Here is a 22,549-nt window from a genome sequence, read left to right as displayed (position 1 = left end):
AAGAAGCCTTTTTTTTTTAATAAGCCAAGATTCATGACTTATATCACTTACACTCAACCTATGACCCATGCTGTGTGTGCCATTCATTTAACACATCAATGCTATACTTCTTCATTTAGCAGATATATTTACATTTCATGTATTGGTTTGGTCTTTCCAGCCACATCCACAGTTCCATGGGCTTTGTACCCATGGCATTCAGTGCTGTAACCTGAGAGCAGAAGCTCAATTTTCTGTTAAATCAATAGCTGTTTCCCTAAATTAGGCCCAAATACTGATCTTGGTCCTAAGGGTGGGCCAGTAGAAGTGTTGTATATACTGAATTGGACAGACATGGTCAAGCTACTTAATTTTGTGAGCCTTAGTGTCCTTAATTTTAGGTTTGGGGACAATTTATTGTGCCTTCATGATGTGTATCAGGCCATATATTAATTGTATAGATTTACATATCAAATATAATATGTTTAATGTGTTAATTTATATTTCAACACACACACACATATATATTTATGTTCATTACATCGCCAAAGGGTAAGTGGAGGGGTATTATTTTTATTTCCATTTTTCAGATGAGGAAACTGAGGCCCAGAGATTGTAAATAACTTACCAAAGTTGCCCATTTCATAAATGGAAAGCTTAGGTTTGAACCTAGATCTCCCTGACTGCATTGCTTATTATTATTTTGAAGACCCACGAATACCTTTTAGTCCTCTAGCTTCATTGTGCCTGTGGCCAGTTTAAACTTCCATCCTTCTATCTTTGTCTGGTGATAACTGCAGGAGGCAGGTCTGGAAGAGGTGAACATCCTCATCCCAGTACCTGAGGATGTGTCACACTGAATTCCAAAAGGGAACCTGCGGGTATGACTCAATTAGGATCTTACAATGGAGGGCCTACCCAGGATTATCTTGGTGGACCCAGTATAGCCACAGGGGCTTGTAAGGGAGAGGGAGGCAGGAGTTAAATTCATAGAGTGATTTGAAGGTGCTAAGCTGTTGGGTTGAAGATGGGCGAGGCAAAGGGATTCAAGCCGCTCTTAGAAGCTGGAAGAGTTGAGGACACGACTTCTCCCCTGCAGCCTCCAGTAGGGAGAATGGTGTTCAGCTCAGTGGGGCCCCCTGTGTTCTCTGACCTCCAGAACTAGCCATCACTGGGGTTGCTTTAACCCACTGCATTCGTGGTGATTCGTTACGGCAGCAGTAGGCCACCAGTGTTACAGTGCAGATCTAAAATGACCCCCAGAGTCTCCTGTGTTTGGAAGGTGATTCGAGGGCAGCAGTGGATTCCTCCATTGGTGAATTCAGTGACTGAATGTGCTCTTAGGAGGCGGGGTGGGTCACTGGAAGGTATATGCTCTCTCCCTCCCTTCCGCTCCATCCCCGCACCGCTCCTTCCCTCTTGCTGTTAGAGGGTGAGCAGCTAGCCTCTGCCCCTGTCGCCTGCTGCTTGTGCTTGGAGCCAGCCAACCTAGACTGAGCCCACTGGAAATGCTGAGCCCAAACAAACCTCTTATGTATTTTGTTCCAGCAACAGGAAAGTGACTAACACAACCAGTGTAAGACTTTTCCCGCTCTCTCGACCCTCTTGATGATTTGGGAGCCATTTCTGTAACATCCCCTCTCTTCCTTCACCTCATTCCCTCCTTGAGCAAACCTCCCTGGTCACATTGCAGGTCTACTTTGCCCTCCTCCCTTTTGCATTGTTCTTTTTTCCCTTATGGCCCAGGCAGGCATTATCTTATCACCTAATGGGCTTCCTGGTCCCCAGAGGGGAAAAGAGTTGTCTGTACTCAGTCTCAGGACAGGCTCAGCAGTGCAGACCAGGAGCATGTGCACTGTTTGGCGTCCGAGTCACAGGTTGCACTCACTCAGGTTGGGGTTGTTGTTATCTATGTCCCCTGAGCTTTTCATACCCTATTAGGGCAAAAGACACATGAGTTGTTCTTATGTCTTGTAGCATGCCTGCTGTCTTGTGTCACATAGCTTCTGTCTCGAAGGGGAGGAAAAATGCACTCAATGAATCTCTCCAGGGAAACATTTAAAGACCAGGCTAATAAGGAGAGACAGATGGAATTTGGAGAGAAAGACGGCAAATACTATAGCTAATCTGATTAAAGAGCCACAGAAACTTTTCACTGGTGCATAAATAAAAAATGACAATCATTGTCAGCTATGAGATCCTCCGCAAATATATGGGCTCATTATTTTATTTAGCACTTCAAAGAAACATTATCTGCTACGAAGACAGCTGGGAGAAGAGAGACACAGCGGTGCCTGCCCATCCTCCATCCTCTGTGCCCTCCTGTACACTCTTTAGAGTCCTCTGCATATCTTTAGTTGTGCTGTCGTGGCTGCCTTGATGTCCAGAATCAGTCCAAAACATTTACTTTTCATGGCTATTTTGACTGTGGGGAAGAGCCAGAAGCTGCACAGTGTCAGATCTGGTGAATAAGGTGGATGAAGACACACTGTAATATTTTTATGAGCCTGCCTTTCCACTGGATTGCCCTCAGCTTTCATCATATTTTTGATCACCCCTTGTAAATATATGAAAGAGGTCTTCCAGAACTGCTTCAGAAAGTATCAAAACTGATGGGATAAGTGTGTTTGAAGCAAGATGGAATATTTTGATGGGAATTAATGGCAATGTGTCTTTTACTGTAATAAAGTTGACTTATTTAAATATTCACTGTGTATTTTGATCACACTGCATAGCTCTTACCTCTTAAGTTCAACATGGCTGTGCTGTGAACAATCAAGGTTTCCTTTCATGTTGATGTATTTGCAGGCAAATATTACAGTCACCATATCTAAAATACATTATCTAAAAGCACTGAGTAGGCTGGCTTCCGTCACAGGTACACCCCACGCAGCCCAGCCACAAACAGACCAGAGCCACATCCTGAAGGAGATCATTACCAAACAGCAGGCATCCGGTGCCCCTAAAGCGAGGACCTGGTGAGATTGTCACCCTGACTTTCAGGTACCCAGGAGGACCATGGAGGTCTGTTATGGTTTGTGTCTGTTTGTGCCCCCAAAGCCTCATGCGGTCATGGGGCAGGCTTTTAGAGTTTGATTGATTACGGGTGTGAGAGCTACACCTGCCCTGGGGTGGATAGTTTGCATATGTAAGGGAGAGGAAGAGGCTGCTTGTAGCCATTCCTCCCTTGTGTGCTTGTTGCTTTTGCTGTGTTCTGCAGCCATGAGCTGTAGCCCTCTGCCATGTGCCACTCTGCCTTGCAACCTGCCAAGTATGGACTGAAACCTCTACAAACTGTAAGCGAAATAAACCTTTCCTTCCTTAATTTTGGGTGTCAGGTATTTTGTCCCAGCAACGAGAGAAAAGTAACCAAGACAAGGCCTCATCCTCAGTTTGGGTAAATGTAGGGCAATCCAGAGGTTGCCAAAGGAGTTAGGAGGAAAATTTGAAATTTCCCACTTGAGCCATATAGTTAGTTTGACCTCTTTGGAGCTGACCTCTTTTTCAATTACAGAATCAAGGCTAAATCCTTTCTTTCCTTCAGTGACTTTCCTCAGCTCTTTCCTGGCAAAAGCTGCAGGGGAAAGATTCTGCTCTTGTGACACACTGTCCTGTTCGCACACAAAATGATTGCTGTTTTAACTGCTCTTGGGCCCGCTTCATCTTCATGAAGATCAAATTACTGTCTCTTTCAATATTCCAACTCAGCTTTCTTACTGACCATGGGTTAACATTTTATTTTTATATATTTATATATTTATTTATTTATTTAGTCTTTCTGAGACAGGGTCTCACGATGCAGTTCAGGCTGGCCTTGAACTCACTTTGTAGCTCAGGCTGGTTTTGAATTCATAAGAATCCTCTTGCCTTAGCCTTTCAAGTACTGGGATTACAGGCATGTGCCACCAGGCCTGGCACAACATTTTAATTTAAAATCCTCTTTCTTTTAGAAATTATCAATTCAAATTGTAAGGTAATAAGTAGTCCAGAATCTAAGCCTGCTGGTATTAGAAGGGGCCTTAGCTGTCCTTTGTCCTGAATGGTGCTTCTGTTGAATTCCTCTGGGGACAAGGAGTGGGTACTGCGAATAGATTATGTATAATGATACAAAAGAAAGAGCTTTGTCAATTGTAGAATACTAAAAAATATGTTAAGTATTATTAACATTCTAAAATTGTAGATCTCTATTTTTACCAACTTTAGTTTTGAAAACAACTTCATTGAGGTATAATTCATATACAAAAAGTTGCCAGGTAGAGTGGTGCGCACCTATAATCCTAGCACTTGGGAGGCAGAGGCAGGAGGATCACTGTGAGTTCAAGATCAACCTGACCGCATAGCACACCTTGTTTTAAAAACAAAACAAAAAAAAATTGACATACAAAATGCTGTAATTAATATTACATATATAATAAATATAATATATAGTTTGGAAATAATTATATGCCTATGAAATCATCACTAGCAGCCCAGGGAGACATTTACTGATGTTTACTTGTTTACTGCAAAGGACATTACAAGGGACACAGAGGAAGCCATGCCCAGAGTGAGGAACGGGTGAGGGGTGGTGGACCCATGCGCTCTCCGGGCACCACCATCTTCTGGTGATCAGCTGTCCAGAAGCTCCTTGAACCCTGTCCTTTGAGTTTCTAGTGACCTAACCATGTAGGATGAATGAAACACTGCCAGTGTGTGGAGATGTGCCCGGACAGAGGGCTGATCTAGAGCTGGTAGGCCAGCGGGGCCCCAGCAAGGCTGTCTGTCTAGATTCTTCCTGGCCCTTCTGTGGAGCTTTCCTTCCTCCTGGGTATGGGGTGAGATCCTCTTCAAGTGGAGTCTTCTGAGTCACGATCAGACAAGGAGGTCGGAGGATTTCTTGACGGCCAGCTCCAAGGCAGGAAGGTGGCTCAGGTTAATCTATTTTTAGTTCCTGTGCCCGGCTTGAAGAGAAAGGGGAGCAGGTGAAAGGAGGACAGGAGGAGGGCAGAGAGAGATGTTTGCTATTTGTGGCTTAAAAGAACGCGATATTACAACAGAAGATGGTCGTTCACCTTTATTGCTCTGCAAATATTTCAAAGCCATTTCAGGAACCAAGGACAAAGGGTCAAATACTTTTTAAAAACCTTATTGCTCTGGTCACTCAGGAAATAGCAAGGGCTGTGGGAAATAACAAAGACCAGGAGCCATGAGTGAAAACCAAAGCGAATGCCCCAACATCCACTCGAGGCAGCTGTGTTCTGCCCCTTCAGGGAGACTTGTGCTTTCCCGTGAGTTGTGTGGACCTGTCTTCGCCTTCCAAGGTCTTTCCTTCACCAGAGCATCTTGGATTACAGTCACGCTTCCATTTTCCTCCTCGATGCTGTCTGTACCTTTCAGTTCAGGGTTTGGGTTGTCATGTCTGGGGTGTATACTGCAGCTCTGCTGGGGTGAGCAGCAAACTGGGATCGTAAATGCAGCACCAGTGAGGAGGTAAGAGGATGGAGTTTAAGAGAAAAGGAAGACACTTGATTTCTAAGGAGAGATCAGAAGATAGAAAGCTGCCCTGAAGAGGAGGCAGGGGGCTCTGGAAAGATGGAGAATCTGCAGGCCTTTGTCTTTGGCCTCTTTTATTGGGTGATTGGACCCTTTTTCCCACCTGGAACTTGTCACAACCTGACTGGCTTTCTGGGCTGTCTTTGGATTAAACTGAGCATCCCTGCCTATGTGTGCATTTTTTTAGTGGGCTTTGTGTACCTGTTTTTTGCCTGTTTATTTGACCTTGACAGGGCCATATCTCTGTGTTGAGCAGCTGGTTGGTTAGGAGGAGCCCTGTTTAAGTTCAGCTTAGAATTAGTAAGGGCTCTTGTGGGTATTACTGTAGTAATAGAGTGCCCCTCAAATGAACGAATATATATATATGTGTGTGTGTGTGTGTGTGTGTGTTTGTGCATAGGTGTGAGGATATATCTGTATATACGGAATAAGGGACTTCCACAAAGTTGGACAGACCCCCGCCCCCGTCTCTCCTGCGTTCTACAGGAGGTGGGAGGGACAGCTACCTCAGCTCCTTGGTTGTGTGCACTTGGCATTCCCTGTGCTCTGTCAGTTCTCCCTCTTGCCCTTGAAACTCTTCCTAAGCAAACATTTTTAGCAGAGTTTTATGTCCTTTGAGTCAGGATTAGTCAGAAAACCTAACGAAACCTTATTCAATTCTTTCCCTGCCTACAGACCCCCTGCCTCTACAGGGTCTGATTCCTTGTTTCTGGTTTCCTCCTGCGGGGCCCCATTGGATATGTTTTTGTTTGCTCTAGATGTACGCCACCTTCCCTCTTGTGATCTTTCTTGGCTTCTCCTTTGTGTTTCATCACTTTCTCAAGTTGAGATCCTGTGCCATTGGTTTTGTTTTCAGCTGCACCTGTACCCCGGGCTGCTTCTGGTGGCCTCATGCTGTGGGGCTGAGCAAGGTGTCCAGACAGGTACCACTGGCCTGAGGAAAATCTGGTTGTCATGTTTTAGGAAAAAAGTGGCCTTTAATGTCTGCTTCTTTTCACCCCCTCCCATTTGAACTCTTTATGCTCCCAAGACGTACCATGGGAAACCCTCTCTTCCTCCTCAAGAATGGAGAGGAGAAAACTAGGTTTGGTGTCTGCCACGCATTACATCTAAATTTTACAGTGTTCATAGGACATTACTCATAGTTTTGAGAAGCAACATAGTCTTAAGGACACAGTTCTTAGTGGCCAGTGTCTGAGCACTTGCCTAGGGTGCACGAGCTCTTGGGCTCCATCCCCAGACCTACGAATCAAAAAACCAAAACCAAACCAGCACAGGAACACAAATCACAGCTCTGCAACAAACTACTTGGGTCTTAGCCTCAACTTCACCTGCACTGGCCATGTGCACTTGTGGCTTCCTCAGCCTCGTGGGTCCTCAGTTCACCTTGGCCGTGCAAATGGCTTAGTAGGAAGAGGTGGGAAGAGGAAGCGAGATATCATTTGTAAAGGGCTTCAGCCCTGTGTGACACGAAGTCGGTGCGTCTGAAGTAACCATATGATCGTACGTTATCGATAAGCTTTCCTCACCCATTTCTCATTCACTTTGCGTACGGCACTGAGCTTTGCAGAAGAGCTGTCAACCCGCCTTTCTCCCACCATCTTGAAGCCAGAATGTCTGCTGGTCGTTAGTGTTTGGTAGCTCCATGGTTTCTCAAGCCTGCTAAGGGTATGTCTGTGATCATGAGTGGGTGCTGCTAGTACTGGGTCATGGTGAATCTGACCTCACTTGAGGACCTGTGCTCTTTGGAAGAGGTGAGGTATTCTCTGTTTACCTCTCTTGGGCTTCCAGTAGCCTTTCCAATCTGAAGATTTCTTTAACAGATATAAAGGCTAAAAATTCAAGCTGTGTGATTCTGCCTTGTCTTCTCTTTTGCCTAATTCCATTGTACCCTAGGTGGTGGGCTCTTTCTCCTGGTTGGCCTGGTTGCTTCCCTTCTGTGTATCTTTGCGTGCGACTGGTGAACATTTCTGCCTTTCCCATGCAGTCTTAGAAGTACTTGTAGATGTTCTCTCCACCTTGCATACCTTGGGGTGACTGTGCTAATTACTGCCTCAGGCATTTGGGGCGAGAACTATACATTGTCCATTGACTTCCTGTCCTGGGACTCTGGTGGGTGGGGGTGGCCTGGAACTCTGCACTTTCTAAAGCCTCCCAGGGTTTTGATGCAGGTGGAACCAGATCACACTTAAGCCTACCTGCTTGTTGTGGAAGCTTCTGGCCTCTTTCCTGGTTGATGTGGGACCTCTGAGGAATGCAGAGGGACCCCTAGGACTGGGGGTGGTGCACTTCCCCAGGGCCAGATACAGAGGTTCTTGGCTGCAGCCCATCTTACAATTCTTCCTTTCCCACTCAAGGAAGATGAGTGAATGGTGCTGAGTAAGGGTCCTGTTGCGTAGGAATGAACCTGAGCCTGTTCTAAGGTGACAAGCTGAATAGCTCACAGGGTAAGTGCTGCACTGCTCACCCCGAGTCTCCCATGCTGTTGCGGTTGTGCTGCTTCAGAGGTAAGACAGACTCATGGGCATCCCCTCCTTGGCCATTTCTACCTCTGACTTGCCCTGGTCACTTTTTTCAGAAGCTTCCTTTCTTCCATGTAATCATTTGATTCTGTGTAGCTGTTGGATTACATCCAAAGCCACTTACTGGCTCTGCCTGAAACCAAACTGACTTCCACACATTTTTGGCTTGGAAACTTATTGGTTAGAAAACTTTGTGGAGCATGGAAGTTACATTTTTGTTTTTATTAGCCATACATATTTGCCATACATAATGATCACATTCATCATAGGGAATTTGTATCTGTACATAATATATCTTAATTCTTCTTCTTCCCCTTCCCCCTCCTCTCCTTCAATCCTTCTTTCCATCTCCATTCAAAAAAGCTTTGTTTCCATTTTTTCCCTTCCATTCTTTTTTTAAAAAAATCCCTTTTCCCTTCCTTCCCTTCTCCCTCCCTCCTCCCATGTTCCCTTTCCCATTTGAACATGTTCTTCCTACTTCCCAATATCTAGCTTCCATTTTGCTCCTCATTTACCCCTTGGGTTTCTCACAGGAGAGAAACAATGCCACACTTAAACTTGTGTGTCTGATTTACTTCACTCAAACCTATGTCGAGCTACATCCATTTTCCTATAAGTGACTCCAGTTTATCTTTCTTCATGGCAGAGTAGCACTCCATCGTATATAATACTGTATTTTCTTTATCCGTTTATCTGTGGATGGGCCTATGGACTGTTTCTGAGATTTAGCTATTATAAATTGTGGCATGGCAATTATGTTTGGATGCTACCTCTTCATTGAGTTTCTCTGAGAGCTCTGAGCAATTTCCAATGGATAATCAATCAGCATCATTTAGCAGTCATACTTCTAGGGGCTACAGCTGAGTAGGAGCAAAAGGAGAATAGGCTCTGTAGGGAGGGCTGCTCAGCAGTCTAGCCCGGGTCTGAGAGGTGGGTCTCGCCCCTGAACTGTTGTGTGCAGGATAGGTCTGAGCTGGGGACAGTCTTTCTTCTTGGGGTTTTATCTAGGTTTCAGGTCTAACCAGCTCTGTGATTCTAGGAAGTCACTTATCCCAGACAGTCCTCAGCAGTCTTAGTTATAGTCCCTACCTCATGAGGTTTTGGCGAGGCCCATGCGACAGGAGTGTAGACTGTGCCTGGCCTTAGTGGGTGCTCAGTGTTTAGTACATAAAGGGACATCTGATCATGACACCATCAAAGCAACTTTTGATGTTTTCAGATCCCTTGCATTCTGAATTTCCCCCAAATTGTCTTTGCATATTTCATCAAGTGTTATCACTTCGGGGGAAGGCAGTAGTGGGCGCTAATCAGGTTGTCACTATGTCCCTGTAACACTATTTCACCCTTGAGCTGTTGGGAGAGGACCAGGCCATTAATCTCGGAAGGCAGCGTTAGCAAAGTGTTGCACATCCATGACATTTTACCGTTTACAATGTGTTTCTTGTCCTATTTCATTTCAACATACAGAAAAACGGGAGTCCGGAGAAAGCTGAATGTTTGCATGTCCTACCCCAGGCTGGGTGTGGCCTGGGTGTGAAAGCTTAGATTCCTAGCTGTGGGTGCCAGGTCTCCATGGCATACTGAGCATGTTGGCACCCAGAGTACCCAGCCCTGTGCACAGCATGATAAGATAGTTTTGAACCCTTGTGGCCAGGGCGTGGACGTCTGCCAAGGAGCAGAGTTGAATGAACTTGTTGCCTGTGTTATGACAGCCTGATTAGAGCAATCCTTCCCAAAATAACCCTCTGTGCACCTTCACTGAGGGGTGGGGAGCAGTGCGGTGTCCCTGTCGTCCTTCGGCTGCCACTCTGTCTGTATGTTCCCCATCTGTCCACATGTCCTTGCTGCTGTCACTGGGAGCTATTTTAGAGGGTGGGAAGGGTTTTAATCCTGGCTGGCCTTCTCCCAAGATAAAATACATAATTGAAAATGTGCCCACAAGCATAGTCTCCGAATTGGTGGATTTAAAACAAAGCTGATCAGACATTTCCACCTGGTAAGTGTGTGAAAAGAAAATCTGTGTTTAAGAGATGCCACAGCCTAGCCACTGACCCCGCCCTGCGTTGCCCCTCTTCTGGCCCCTCCCAGTGTCACTGAGGTTGAGGTCCAGCTGAGCTGGAGTATGGCAAAGGGCAAGGCTTAGTGAGCTCCAGGCGCAGGAGTAGCGGTCTATTCTACCCAGAGGCACTCGGGGAGATGCGTGCATCCCTTAGGACTAGGAAATCATGAGATGTCCAAGTTAGAGAAGAGTTTAGGGATCTTTTGGTCTAACACTCTGCCCGAGAAAGCACATCTGGTGACAGCTGCCATCCCAACACGTGCTCACCGTTTTCAGCCTGCCCTCCTCACAGTGTTGCCTACCATGTGTTAATAGAACGACTGAAAGTAAGAAGATCTAGAAATTAAAACAAGAACAACAGAACCCAACAGGGTTCACAATTCAGGATCCCTAAGAAGAGGTAGCAGTAGATAATATTGAACCAAAACCAGGAGAGTCAGATAATGATGATCAAGTGGTGGCATCACATCCAAGGAAGGTTCTTTAATCTCATTTTTTGCGTTATCTGTGGGTGGTACAGTACTTAAAAGCACAGCTTCAGCTGGGACTTTGACACAAATGCCTATTTTCCCTAAACTTGAAGTGGCATCTGATTCTCCTAGAGAAAAAAATTATCGTCTATCCGGGAAAGGAACACTTTGAACGTGTTTTGGAAGAATATTCACATTAAGTCAAAGAACCACTGTGAAACCGAAGTCTGTGGTTCTTCCTGTAGGCTTCTTGGTGGCGTCTCTTGGTCTTTCCTGATGATAAAACTAAAGAGACTAAACTGACATTGTTAAGTCATTGTGCTCAGGAAGTTACTTATGCTACTGTTGTTAAATTTTTAAATAAGATTTTCCACCCTTATATGTGTCCCAAAAGGAGAACAAGAATAGAAGAACTTTTCTTTTTTTTTGTGGTGCAGATGATTAAACCTGGGGCCTTGTTCATGTTAAGGAGCTCTACTTCTGAGCTATATCCCCAACCCCAAAGTATTTTGTATAGGACTATTACAGCCTAGGAACTTATCTTAATCCGTAACTTAATACTTCACGCATGATTAATTCTTGTGAAATACTCTATAGATAACACACACTCAAATACAAAGTCAGTTTACAAATGCAGTAAAACCTTGGTTTGGGAGCATAATTCATTCTGGAAACATGTTTGTAATCCAAAGCACTTGTATATCAAAGTGAATTTCCCTGTAAGAAATAGTAATGGAAACTCAGAGGATTCATTCCACAAACCCAAAATAGTTATATAAAAATGATTACAATACTGTAATACAATGGAAAATAGTAAAGAAAATACAAAATAGAAAGAAAATAAATAAATTAACCTGCACTTACCTTTGCAAAACCTTATGGCCACTGCGAGGGGGACAAGAGCAGAGGGTTACAGTATAGAACGACTTTCACTGTCTCTAAGGGAATCACGGCTATCCATTGGCTCAGTGGAATCCTTTTCTTTTCACACAGCTTTAACAAGGGACCTATTCTATGACACCTGCTTTGCCTCCTGTGGAGGATTTTGTGGAAATGTGACATTGCGCTGTCATTAAACAGATTCATTGCATGCGCTGCTATGGCCTTATTTGGGTGGTGCTGTTTCCCACATTTTATACATCTCCCTAAGCTTACTTGAGTGAGAAATTCCTTCTCCATAACATTTGGCTGTTGGGAGACAATCACCCACAACCCTTCAGAGAGACAGAAAAAGAGACCGGGGAGGAGAACCGCTGGCTCAGTTGTGATCATGTGACATTTGACATCATGTACTACTTGTATTGCAAGACAACACCTGCTTATCAAGTTAAAATTTATTAGAAATATTTTCTTGTACTGTGGCACACTCATAGAACAAATTATTGACAATCTAAGGTTTTACTGTGTAGGCAATTTGAAATATTAAAATTGATACGCTGAACTGTATCAGCTGGGATACTACACTGTAAATTAATTTAAAAAGACAGATACTGTAGATAAGGAAAAGCTGAGAGCCCCGATATGCTGCCCACCGCTGGTGCGGACTCAGTGCACCAGATGTGTATCACTTTATCCTGCCGCGGGTCCTGGCCAGCTCCTGCCCATGGAGTGTGGCACTGTCTTGGTGTCTTGCCCAAATGACACATCCATTCTCCCTTGGGGTGACCACAGGCCTGGGTGCCCTTCCTGCCTCTTCCTTAGCATCACTGATCATGTTTCTCAGTGGAGCTGGTTCAGGTGCTGTGGTATTTAACACTTGTGGGCAGAGTCTGGGGTCTGGGCAGGATGGAGGACATCACATGAGCCCAGCGGGACACTGGTTTTTGACCCCAGGTAAGAGCTCATTTTACAGTCTGACCAATACGTACACAAACACAATACACATATATATGCCATCCGTGCGTTTTCCCTTCATACACGCATTTGTTCTTAAAATTTTCTGAGCTAGTGGGTCTGTTGAGATGGCTGAGAGTGCCTGGAGGTTCCCATGTGCCCTGGCCGGTGCTGCTGTGTCCCTGTCTCGGAGATGTGTCCTTGATGATGCTGGTGTGAAGGAGGAACCCAGAGGCTGGGTGTACAACTGACATCTGTGGGGCCCCTGAGGGAGGCCCTTGGCCACTCTCTTGCCTCTGTGCTGCATCCCCCCCCCCTCCCCCGTGACCACGAGCATCTGAGTTCTAGTGCTGCTCTTGCAGACAGGTTGTGTCCTCTCTGGTCTCTTCCCATTGCTGCGTTGCATTATTTCTGGTCTGTGATAATATAGTACTGCTATATGTAAGTCTGACCCCTTTTGGCACTTTTTTTAGGTTCTGATGGTGTTATCCATTGTGGTGGAGAAGAGGGGCAAAGGGAAGAGCCCTGATCACAAAGTCTCAGGATTTGGAGCACTTTGCTTGGGAACTGTCTTTGCGCAGGCCTCCAGCTCCTGCTGACACACAGGGAGAGCTGGGGATGGTGGTCACACATCCTTTTGGTAAAGTCTGGGTGTGTATGGCTTCCACCTTTCCTTGGACTTACCATGCCTGATGCATATTGGTATTGTCAGGAAACATTATTGTCTTTCTCCCTTGTTACTTTCCTGTTTGGTTGGGAAAAGTTAGTTCCACATGTTTCATTTTCAGTAGCCCCACATAGGCTCTTTGTCAGTGCACACAAATAACCCCGCGATTAATCTTCAGAAGCCCAGCCAGGGGCTGCGTTACGGGCCTTGTGGGCTGCACGCTGCTGGCATTCGGTTCACAGCAATGACCTGCTTCTCTTTTTGGAAGTCTGGAGGTTGTTTGCATGAGTCGGCATGTCTCCTCAGCCAGATTCCTCAGAGGCCGCCGCAGTGACTTACCCATCTCATTTCCCTTTTCCTTCAGTGTAGTAAGTGAATTAAAGCCAATTTATTACCCAAGATTGTCTCATTTATTTCAAAATAAGTTGTTCACAGAGGAAAGTCGATTCCCTGAATGAGAGCCAGCCCATGTTTTAAAGCCACTCTAGAGAAAAACAGATGTCTCTAGTTTATTTTAGCAATTAAAGACCTTTTAAAAAAAGAAATAGGCCTGTGGATATTGCCAGAGGAAGAGAAATAATAGCTCAAAGACTAAAAAACTAAATGAAGAGACATGAAGAGAAAACTAACTTTGAGTATGTATGTATTTATTTTCCTTAAAGGCATCCCAAGGTATGGGGAGGACTTTAAGGTGGTTTTGACCAGGGGCACAAGAGGATTTCTATCAATGGGAAATAGAGACCTTTTACAATTTTCATGAGTTTCCTGGATTTCTTGGAAATTGCTTACAGAGTCTTACATTTCCTGATGATTTGAAAATGTCCATTGACTTTGGTGTCTTTCTAGTCACTCATTTTTATTTTCTCTTTATTGCATTTTACCCTCTGAAAGAGCTAAGATGAAAACAAAACAAAACAAAACAAAACAAAACAAAACCAAAGCTGCTGAAACGAAGTCTGAAGCAGACTGTTGAATAAAATTACTTCAGCTAATTCTCAAATTTCCCAAACCAGGAAAGAAAAGGGGGAAACATACAACCCCTTCCTCATTTTAAAGGCAGCCCAGGACAATGCCAGGGTCCTCTCAGGGCACAGCGTGGCCTCAGTTGCCCAGGAACATCTGGAGAAAGGAACAAAAATGTAAGGACCCTGAATCATCACTTGCCATAAGCTCTGATTTCTTTAAAAGTATACAGCCATGATTTTGTGGTGCACCTTACAGAGTCTCTCCAGGTAGGATTTCCCCATCTTACACAGGAGTAAACTGAGGCACAGCCAGGCCACCTTGCTCAGGATCACCTGCCTTGGGTGGCCAGCCTCAGGATCTGACCCTTTGGTTTTCTACAGGTGCTGCACTCTGAATAGTAGACTGCTAACCCACATACCTAGCAGGCCCGGTCAGTCATTTACGAAGTGATTCTGGGTTTGCCTGTCGTCATCCTCCCCTCCAAGGTGACTATGGTGAGATCTCAGGATGGCAGGGCCAGAATGAGATGTCGAGTAAGGAAATGGAGAGTGAAGGTGCTGCCCCAGCCTGAGGGGAAGAATTTCTCACAGAGTGGGCTGGACAGTAGGGAGCTGGGCACAGGCCAAAGAGGAGGCAGTGTAGTTTATGCCTTGTGAACCGAGAGAAGGTGGTCCAAGGTCGTACCTGGCATGGCTCCACATGGTGGAGGAGAGCAAGGGAAGGGAGTGTGGACAAGTGGCTCTTCAGGGGACGCAGCTCGTGATCTGTCTTTACAACCATCTTGTAAGAAGTTACTAGAGTGAGCTTTCCCCTCATGAGAAAACCCAAGCTGGAGAAGTTACAATTTGGCCAGTCAGAAAGTGAATCAGTCAGTACTTAGTACAGAAACAGATTTAATGCAAGATATTCACATATATAAGAATTTACAAGATTGGCTTAGAATGGCTGCCCACAGAGTAGAAGAATGCAAAAGGTCTGTGTGTGCACTGGGGATCTGAAGGATCCAATCAAAGGCCTGGAGCTCCATGGAGTGCCCGTGTGAGTTCGTATCCAGAGGCTGAAGGGTCTGCATGGAAGCCAGGAGATGATGGGCGGGGTGAAGGCAAAGACTGGAGCTCCTCCAAAGAAGCAGAAGCAAATCCTTCCTTCTTCACTTCCCTTTTACACCATTCTGGTATCAACCCTCCCCACGGTGGGTTTTCCACACTCAGAGCTGTGCTGAGCCAATTAATCGGGAATTTCTCATTCACGCTGACACAGTCCATTAACTATTACAGGAAATTATAAGGGGTTGACCCAGGCTAACTTCAGAACTCTCTTGACAGTGTTGTTTAGTCTTCTAAAAGTCTGCTTGCTACTGGGAGGTTTAGTTTTTTTTTCTAATGTAGAGTTAATTGTGGAAGCCCTTCCATCCAGGCCACTTGAATTCCATGGAGCAACACAGTGTCACACTTGCTGGCCAGTGTGTGTCTGTTGGGGCTGGCCCTCTTTGGTGGCTGTTGATTCTCTGCCCCAAGACGCCCTCACCATGTTTGTAAGCACTGCTTGGACTGTGCGAGTGCTTTCTGTCCTGGTTGGCTCTGACTGCCAGGTGACCTGGCTCCACCCGGGTCTGTGGCTGGCTGTGATATCTAGTGCAAGTCACTGCCGCATGCTGAATTCTAGCCCTCAGGGAGCAGCCAGCGACTCTGGCTCCTTGCCTGCTCTGGCAGATGGCCCAGATCTGAGGGTTTATGTGATATCCATCTGGTGGCAGTGACTGGTAGAGCCACTAGCATCTCATTTTAATAACTTAATGATCATAAAGCATGCCACTTTGGGGAAGGAGCTTTCAAAGGGAGCTGGGAGGTGTTTGTGCTTTCCACAATGGGAACATACCGTTGCAACCAAAGTCCACTTGAGATATTTAGGCATCAAAACATCCCCAGAGTCTTACTCTTAACAGCAAAATTGATTGCTTTGTCCAAGATGGAGTCATTGTGAAGAGGTATTGTAAAGGCAGGAAGAACCAAGAATTTTTTATAATTGGTGTGCACTGTTTGAATGTAAATGAGCAACTTGAAAACAGTTTGTTTTCTTAAAGACTAAGTATTCTTTACTGTAATCTTCCTGAAGGCATCAATCTGTTTCAACAAACTCTAAAGGTGGTGCCAAGGTTAACTTCAGTCTAGTCCCTAAACCCCAAAAGCAAATTGTGTGTGAATTACTTAGACAGAAATGAGCTTTCTGTATGTTTTAATGGCCTCTTAAAACAAGGAAGCTATATGTAGTGTCTTGATATAAAGTGAGACTAGAGGAGTTTTATCGAGAATTCTCAAGTGGAGATAGAAGGCAGTTGTATTCTATTATAGATGTGTCTCTACATCTCAGACCCAGATCAGTTACAGCTCTCGCCTATTATGACCCACACACTGTGGAATGTGAATTCTTTATGCCCACATACCTAATATACTGGGTTCCAATGCTGGAATGTGGGAAAAGTACTGAATTTCCCCTCACTTTCTAATAGGACCATGCAGCAGGTCATTTTCTGGGCTGTAATCATATCATTTTAAGGTCAGGTATTTAGAGGGGTGCAAGCCTTTGATGTGGGCTTATATTCTGCGTATTATGAAAATTGAGTGCAAAGTAGGGACTTGCCTGAGATAATGCTCCTGTCTCCAGGGAACTACTTAAATGTGATGTGCTGACAATTTGGGATCTTTTTTTTTTTTTTTAAATAAACACATCTTCAAGTTGGCATGCAAAGTGGGACATTTAGAAAGCCATGAAAATGAGCTCGTGCATGAGATGGGGCATTAAAAAGGTGATTCTGACCTTTACAGATGGACTCACGTGAGAAAGTGACTTTCTCTTAGGGTGGGTGCAGGAATGTGTGGCTCTCCTCTGCACAAACGTAAGTGCAGAAACCCAAGTTTCGGGGTTGCTTTAAGATAACCACAGACAGGGCTCCCTGTGGCTCATCCATATTTTATTAGGGCAGCAGTTAACAAAACTCATCAGAGACACCCATCTGCAGCTAGCGGCACTCTTGAGCAGGGGCTCTGATGGCGATCAGATTTTTGAGTAGCACTTTACATGAACAAAAAAAGAATCTTTTCTGAGAATTAATAGCACCTCAGAGAGAGGCTGCTGTTCCATACAGCTATGACTCTCTGCTGCCTAATTCCTCTACCACCTGTTTCGGCTGGCACTGCAGGTGTGAAAAGGAGAGAAAACAAGACACAGAGAAGAGGGTCATAGTCGGGAACATGGTGGTTAGTGGAGAGCATAGGGCGAGCACCCGTGGGACCTGTGTGGGTCACTCTGAGGCACTGTCCACAGTGCTGAGCCCCAGAGCCTTGCCAGTGCGGTGAGAGGCTGAGGTCACAGGGGAGGCCTGAGCTCCACTGCCAGGTGGTTGTGTCCAGCCACTTTGCCTCAGGAAGATGTTTTCATTGTTACTCTGTTTCTGCATTGAGAATAACAATAGCCACTGAGCAGTGATGTAGGAAAGAAAGGTCTTCTGTTTTCTGAGAGTGAGAGCTGGAACCCTGAATGACAACAGGTTACCTCAAAGGTTAGCTATACAAGGCCATAGCTGGGGTGGGGTTTTGGTCTGGCGACCTCCTGTAGGTGACCTGAGATTTGTACACGGCATGTTTGTTTGGTGATTTGGTGATTGGTTTGTTTTGGAGATTCTGGAGTTTTGCTATGTCATGATACCTAGTGTGCATGGTGAGTGTAGCAAGGTAACATTGTACCCAGGCCTCAAGGACAACTACATCATACCTAATTTAGGTGCTGAGCATAACGAGGTAACATCATGGCTCTACCGCATGACCAGCTTCTGCAGAGAGAGCCTCACAGATAACCACCGAGTGCTGGGCACTATTGGCCAGGGTATCTTTGCCCAACTCCTCTTGGCCAAATATCTTGACACTGGGACACTGGTAGTCATTAAGGTGCTGCAAAAAGAGAAATTGAAATCTGCCTCCATTACATGTGGGGTAGAGGTTCAACAACATCCATATCACACAGTTACTGCAGGTCTTTGAAACTCAAGATGAAGTGTATCTTGTGCTCGACCATGCAGCTGGGGAGACCTGAGGTGGTGACACATCTGGAAGGCCTCCAGTGGGCTGAGAGAGGAGGCCTGGAGATTATTCATGCAGATTGCAGGTGCTGTGGAGCACTGCCATGGTGAGGGTATTGTCCATGGCAACCTCAAAGCTGAGAATATTTTATTGCATTCCCAAGGAAATATTAAGATCAGTGGGTTTGGGTTGGGGCAGAGGTTTGCTCCTGGGCAGACTATGACCATAGGCAGCTGCACGGTACAGTATGCTACCCTGAGACTATTGTTTAACAAAACATATCAATGACCAGTGGATGTTTGCAGCCGCAGGGTCATCTTATGCCAGGTGGTTGTGGGGTGCCCCCCATTCTGTGGAAAGGACTGGCATCTGCTGTGGTAAGTCTTCACTGGAAGTTACTGCTGTTCCCAACTTCCTCTCCTTAGAGCTGCTCAGCCTAACTGGCAAACTCCTCACCTATGACTCCACAGTGTGGCCCACCCTAAGTAAGGCACAGCACCTGACCATTGAATAGCTGATATTCAGGAAGTATGGCTATCAAATGGCCATTTTCTTGCTGATGTAGCACTAGGCAATTCCAGGTTGTAAGCTTCAAATTCTGGGTAAAACCTGAGAATGAGGAGGCTCCTCAACAATTCCTGCTGCCTCAACTCCCCTCCCCAGTAGAAGGCCAGTGAGTCTGCCACCTGCAGTGACCCTTCCTCCTGGTGTGAAGCCTCTAGGGTAGCATGGAGGCAGAGGCTTCCTGACTCCTGCTCACATCTGCAGGATCCCCACTCCCAGCATAGCCTGCCAGTGACACTAAGGCATCCCGCTCCAGCTCCTGCACTGCCTCATACCCTGCCAATGATGACAGGTGCAGCTGGAAGGCAGTGAAGAGGAGGCGTGCAGCCTGTGTCCGGACCCTGTGTTGCCCCTGGCTTGGGACAAATCCTGGGGTGCTAAAACCAGGTGGCTCTAATGTAAGTACTGGGCAGCAAAGACCCGGACAAAACTCGAGGAGGTAGTGTGGCCCGGTGGCACTTCCTGAGTGTTATCTCTGTCTTGATGATGTCATTTTCATTGTTAAGTCCTAACTTTAGGAATGGGAGAGGGAATGGGACGGGGGAGTGTTGGTCAAAGGGAAGTTTTACATGCACAGGAGGAATTGTCTGGGAGATTCACTGTAGAGGAGGGTGCCGTAATGTCTGGTATGTTTCAAAGTAAGTATCCACTTCATATATTGGATTTTAAGAGGAGATCCATGAGAACCCACCCAGTCCTCCATGGATGTGGACTTCTGGATGTCACATCCCAGGGTAGGTCTGGGGTCACCAGCCCACTGTCAAATTTTCTCATGTTGTCTCTCTCTCTCTCCTATGTCAAAAGCAGGGTCAAAAGACAGTGTAAAGCAACAGTAAAGTTCATTGACAGAAGAAAGATATACAAAACCACTCTGAGGAGTGGGAGTCCCAGAGCTGGGTAACCACTGAGTATGGCCAGCAGTTCTATATTTATGAGACTGAGGTGGTGTTTCCTCCCTCTGGGAGCAGGCCTGTCCAGTTGGTTGGTTTGTTTCATTGCTAGGGCTTTAGGTCTTGCAGACTGCCTGTTACTTACATTTTCGGAATACTGTAGAAGTTGTTTCTCTCTAAGCTTTAAAAGCCCAGCATCGCTTTTCTGACCCTATCTAGGGGGTTCTTTCTTCCCCTGCATTCCCTACCTCTGGAAATGATCATCCAACTGCTGTTGGGATTAAGGGAGATGAGCACCTGGCTACATCTGGCTGAAAGGGAGCACCTGCTGGGCAGTGGATAATGTCCATTGGGAGGCTGATCTAACCGGCCACAGAAAAAGGAAGGAGGCACCTCCGTGGTTGGCTCCACTGGCAGAACCGTCTGTATTTTTACAGGATTGATGTGATCTGAAATGAACTGAGTAAGGCAGTTAATGTTCTTGATTATCTTCCAGACTAGGCAGCCGCGTAGAAAGAGGTGCCCAGCAGGGGTGACCCACCATATGTCAGAGTTAAGGGTTCATCCCTGTTTCCTATAAAATTTCTGGGCATGTAAAACCCCTTGGTCAGAATGTACAGGTGAACTAGTGAATTGGCTGACCACAGAAAGGGTCAGCTTCGGATACTTTAGGTATCCGAAGGCAACTGGATATCCAGGTTTCCTAACTCCTCCTTGGACGAAGGAGCTGCCATCAGTAAAAATCTCATCCTCAGGATCCTTAAAGGAATTGATCATATAGTCCTTGTTTTAACTGCTAAGCTTGGATTAAGATCTCCGCACAATCATGTTGACACTCAGTTAACTCCTTGGGATCAGGCAGAAAGATGGCTGGCTTGAGGCCTTGACAAGTTTCACCGTCAACGTCGGGACCATCTAGTAAGAGGATTTGGTATTTTAAAATCCAGGCATCAGATACCCAGGGATGAAATGATCCCTTGAGAAGCCTCTCAGTGTCATGGGGAAACTTTACCATAAATGCCCATCCTTGAGTGAGTTTGTGGATTTTGGGGACCAAAATACCCATTGTGGCCAATGCTCACAAGCCTCCTGGCCATTTCTTAGAGACAGGTCAAATAAGCTATGGGTTGATGGTGAGGTCCCAGGGGTTGGGTGAGGACCTCCAGAGCAGCCCCTTGTCTCTCTGTCAGAAAGAGGGTAGATTTGCCTTGATTGGGATCCGTAGTGCAGGGGCCTCCAGCAGGGCTTGTTTCAATTCCTAAAAAGCACAATAAGCTTCAAGGCTCCAAGTGAGGGAGGTGGGTCTGAGTCTCCTGACTCTCCCTGAGAAGTTGGTGAAGGGGCTGAGCCTTTTCAGTGTATCCAAGGATCCAGATTCTACAAAACCCGGTGACTCCGGAAGGCTTTCAGATGTTTAATATGTTTAGGCTGTGGGAAGTCCACTATAGGCTGCGTCCTTTCAGGGCTCAGAGCCACCCTGTCACATGAGATAAACAAACCTAAGTAAGTCATTAGAGATTGGAAGATCTGGGCCTTTTCACAGGGTACCTTATAGCCCCAGGAAGCCAGGAAGTTGAGGAGGGACTCGGTGTCTTTATGCATTGTATCTTTAGTCTCCCCACAAAGCATTAGTTTATCTATATATTGGAAGAATGTAATTCCTTCCTCCTTCCTGTCTGGGAGATGTTGGGCTAAGGCCAAGCCAAAAGGAAGGCCTTGAATAAGAACTGTCCAAGTTAATTGCCTTACTCCTGCGAGGGGATTCTCAAAGGCAAAAAGATCTTGGCTCCAGGAGATACAGAAAAAGGCATCCTTGAGCTCCAGAACAAAAACCCAACTTGCTAAAGCTGGAATTTGCGCTGACACGGTGTACAGGTTAGGGATCACTGGATGCAGTAGTGCCGCAGCCTCACTGATGAGATGTAAACCTTGCTCTAGGCTCCATTTGTTTGGTCCTTTCCTTACCCCAATAATAGGGGTTATTATAAGGGCTGACAGTTCCCTAAGGAGGCCCTGTTGTAACAGCCCCTGAGTGATGCAGCCCTTCTCTAGCCTCCAGATGAAGAGGATATTGCTTTTGGAGAGGGAAGTGCATGGGGTCCCTAAGGTGGGTGAGGGTGTCCTTTAAGGCTTTTCCCATTGTGTGTCCATCTGTTTACATAGCTGGGTCTATCTGTAATTCTTGGAGGGAGAAAATTCCTGCAGGACTAGGCCCTGGATGAAGTAGGATCTGGACTTGGGCTTTTGATAGTCTCTCCCTAGTAGAGGGGTGGAGTCTTGGGCATTATTAGAATGGGGTGGGCAAAATGGAGATCACCCCAAGTACAAGCCACAGGTTGGGAGAAGAATCTTCCCATGGGGCATCCCAAGCCCCCCGGAACTCTAGCATTGCATGTGGAGCATGGCCAAGGGGAAAAGGCAGGGACCAAAAGGCTGCTGCCCATATCCATGAGAAAATTGACAGGTTGGCCCCCGACAATCAGGTCAGCCTGGGGTTTCATAGGTCAGACAGGAAAGGGAGGTGGCACTGAGTAAGGAGCCCTGGGGATCTTCACTGGGAATATCATTTTCTTCTTTGAAAACATTTGTTGTCCCAGCGATTGCCCTGGGAAAATGGAGCAGGGTCTGGATGGCCCATGTGGGGCTTTCCTCCTGAAGTTGGTTCTCTTCCTAAGGAAGGGGCACTTGCTTTTGATATACTCTGACTTGTGGCAGTGGCAGCAAAGGGGCTCCCATCCTTTGATTTGGGCCCCTTGGTTGAGACTCCCTGTAGTGCACCCACCAATTTCATGTGCCTCCTTTTCTTTTCCTGTTGAGTGTCTCTGTCCCTATTATAAGAGATCTTGGTGGCTTCTCTGAACCAACCATCTAGTCCCAAATGGCCTTGCTCTGGGTCCGCTACCATCTTTAGAAGTTTACATTGGATGTCAGGGGCTGACTGGGTCAGGAATTTATCCCTGGTAAGAATCTCCCCATCACACTTCAGGGCTG

General features: G+C 46.0%; 1 protein-coding gene across 1 annotated transcript in view; it reads left to right on the top strand.

Moving 5' to 3' along the window:
- The first annotated feature begins 2,933 nt into the window (after nt 1-2,933).
- Nucleotides 2,934-22,549, top strand: part of Disc1 (disrupted in schizophrenia 1) — a 292,801-nt gene continuing 273,185 nt past the window's right edge. The window contains exon 1 of the mRNA XM_013504736.1: nt 2,934-3,003. The gene's annotated coding sequence lies outside the window, so the exon portion shown is untranslated. The remainder of the gene's footprint in view (nt 3,004-22,549) is intronic.

This window comes from Chinchilla lanigera, unplaced genomic scaffold (genome assembly GCF_000276665.1).
Source record: "Chinchilla lanigera isolate Chin_1 unplaced genomic scaffold, ChiLan1.0 scaffold00091, whole genome shotgun sequence".
NCBI lineage: Eukaryota > Metazoa > Chordata > Mammalia > Rodentia > Chinchillidae > Chinchilla > Chinchilla lanigera.
This window is presented reverse-complemented; position numbering and strand designations above follow the sequence as displayed.